The sequence below is a fragment of the Ictidomys tridecemlineatus genome, chromosome 2 (genome assembly GCF_052094955.1).
Source record: "Ictidomys tridecemlineatus isolate mIctTri1 chromosome 2, mIctTri1.hap1, whole genome shotgun sequence".
NCBI classification, from domain to species: domain Eukaryota; kingdom Metazoa; phylum Chordata; class Mammalia; order Rodentia; family Sciuridae; genus Ictidomys; species Ictidomys tridecemlineatus.
In genome coordinates, this window is record NC_135478.1 from 67,270,406 (window position 1) to 67,273,169 (window position 2,764).

Below are 2,764 nucleotides of genomic sequence, written 5' to 3' on the forward strand. Positions count from 1 at the left end.
ATGCTTCCTATCCTTGATCAGCTCCTGGGCACTGTGGGGCACTAGGATCCAACAGGCTGTCAATCAGGGCGCATGGTCCAATCTTCAGTCTTTTGTCAACCCCTCCCTCTACAGCATTCTTAAAATTACTTCCTTGACTCCACTCAACTCATTAGTTCTTCATTTACTTTTTATTTCACCTATTTGAAAGAAATTTATTTATATATTCTTTCAAAAAATATAGAATAGTCACCTTTGGCAAGCTCTATGCCTGGTGTGTGGGAGATTCAAATTGAGAACAAGTGATACCCTTGTCCCTATGAATTTTTTATCTTTTGGGGGTGGGATAAGCATTTTTCAAAAACTCACTTAAATCTGCACAATGCTGTTGTGGCTGAGTCAGAGAAAGAGGCTGGCAGGATCAGGAGGGCGGCACAGGAGCTGTTAAGGCAGGGGCATCAGCGGAGTGGCTGGGCCCAGGCCTTGAGTCTGCCAGTGCCCTGTGGATGCGAATCACTGCCGCACAAGCACCAGAGGCAGAGCAATTGATGGGCCAGTCAGGCATGAGCGCTCAGGATGAGGCCTCTGCAGGGCGCTCCTGGCCTGTCAGCTTCTGCTGCACTGCTGCTGCTGCTGCCCAGGGCCTAGGCAGAGGAGCATCAACACATGTTCCCAGCAGAGGCTCCATCTGGTAGTCTTTTAGGCCCCTTCTGACCTTAAAGTCTCCAGTTTCCCAGTGGAAGGCCTGGCCCCAAAACAATCTCTTGCATTTGGTCTAAAGTTGATCGGTGGTTTAATTGCATTTTCACATTCAAGATTGGATGTTAAGGATTCTAGGAGTGGCTTTCACTTAGGACTGGATGGTTTTCAGAATGGTGAACTGGAGCAAGGCAGGAAAGTCAGTTTCAAGATACAGAAGAAGTTGTCTTATGGATGAAAACTGCTGGACCCTTCCAAAATTGCCTCGAAACATATAAGTACTTTTCACTTCTAATCTGTGTGGGGTCAAAAAAAGTAACAGTCATTACCATGAAGCTCTAGGAGAAACATTTCAAGGAGTTGAAATGGAATTTACTGGTCTAGATATTAAATTTAAAGATGATGTGATGCCAGCCAGTTACTGTGAAATTGATTTTGATAAAGAAAAGAGATGCCTTTGTTTATGCTATCAAAATTCACTACTGGTACCAGATGTACATAGTTGATTTAGCAATATGGGGTATTATTGGTGAAGCAGATGAGAATGTACAAGTTTGTTATCTTTGGACCTACAAAAACCTTGAAATAGATTTTAATGGAAATTTAATTGTTGGAGGAAATGTGAAACTGTTCCCAATACCAAAATACAGATTTTGTAAAATGGAAAAATTCAGATGTAAAATTTGAAGAACGATTGCACAAATATCTTGTGATCCATCCTTTTTTCAACAGGGGATTCATTGGTTTTTAATTTTCAAATCCTTCAGGATGGTGATCTTCTTGATAGGCTTAGTTTCAATGATTTTAATGAGAACTTAAGATTATGTCTGGTTCAGTAATGAAGAAATGGCTGACATGGATAGACTTAGGAGATGGATAGAAACAGGTGCATGGAGATGTATTTAGATCATCAAGACACCAGCTAATATTTTCCTCTCTACTTGGTTCTGGATTTCAGATATTTCCTGTGTTTCTCATTATTATTGCAATGATAGATTTATATACTTTTCTATGCTGCTACATCACCAATGAATGATTATTTTGGAGGAAGTCTGTATGCTAGACAAGGAGAAAGGAGATGGATAAAACAGATGTTCACTGGGGCATTCCTTATCCCAGCTTCAGTGTGTTGCAGGCCTTCTTCAATTTTATATTTATTTATTACCATGCTTCAAGAGCCACTCCTTTTGGAACAAAAATCTAAATCTTATTGGTATAATACTTGGCTGAAATTTGTTAGGTCAGCCCAACTTCCTTTGTTGTGCCAATGCTGTGCCTTGTCCTATACTGGAGAAAAAATATTTTATGCAGCCTGCAGTTATTGTTTGCCTGGGAAGTATTTTACCTTTTGGCTCTGTCTTTATTGAAATGTATTTCATTTTCACATCTATTATGTCTATGACTTCATAATGCTGGTTCTGGCCATCCTTTGCATTGTTACCATCTATGTGATATTGTGTGCACATACTTCTTGCTAAATGGGATTATAGGTGGCAGTGGACAAGTTTTCTCTCTGCTGAATCAACTTCAATCCCTGTTTACACGTATTCGTTTTACTAATATTTTTTTTGAAACAAAGATGTATGGCTTACTTCAAACATCATTTTACTTTGGATATATGGTGGTATTTAGCACAACCTTGGGGTAATGTGTGGAGCACTTGTTTACATGGGAACAAGGGCCTTTGTCAAAAAAAAATCTATACTAATGTGTAAATTGACTAGAGACACAAGAAAACCTGGAAATTTGGATCAATTTCTCTTTTATATGGGTAGAAGTCAGTGCTGTTTTCATCTAAACCCTGAAAGGAACTGAGAAAGGGAAATGGCCTTCCTGATAATAGGTGGCTCGTCCATGATCTCCACAAGTCAACAAAAGCACTCCTAATAGAACGAAAACCTCAGGCAGGACCACATGGTGGTCATATCAAAAACTATGTGGAGACTGACTCTGAGGCAACAGAAATTACTGAGCCAACCTTTTTCTTTCCAGGCATTACCTACCCCAGGTTTGCCCAGAACAAGGGGAAATGGCCATTTAGCGAGCAACCTCTTTACCAACATGGACTGTGACTCTCCAGTAATCT

General features: G+C 40.1%; 1 pseudogene; it reads left to right on the forward strand.

Moving 5' to 3' along the window:
- The first annotated feature begins 465 nt into the window (after nt 1-465).
- LOC144375120 (transmembrane 9 superfamily member 3-like) lies at nt 466-2,402 on the forward strand (annotated as a pseudogene).
- The last annotated feature ends 362 nt before the right edge of the window (nt 2,403-2,764 follow it).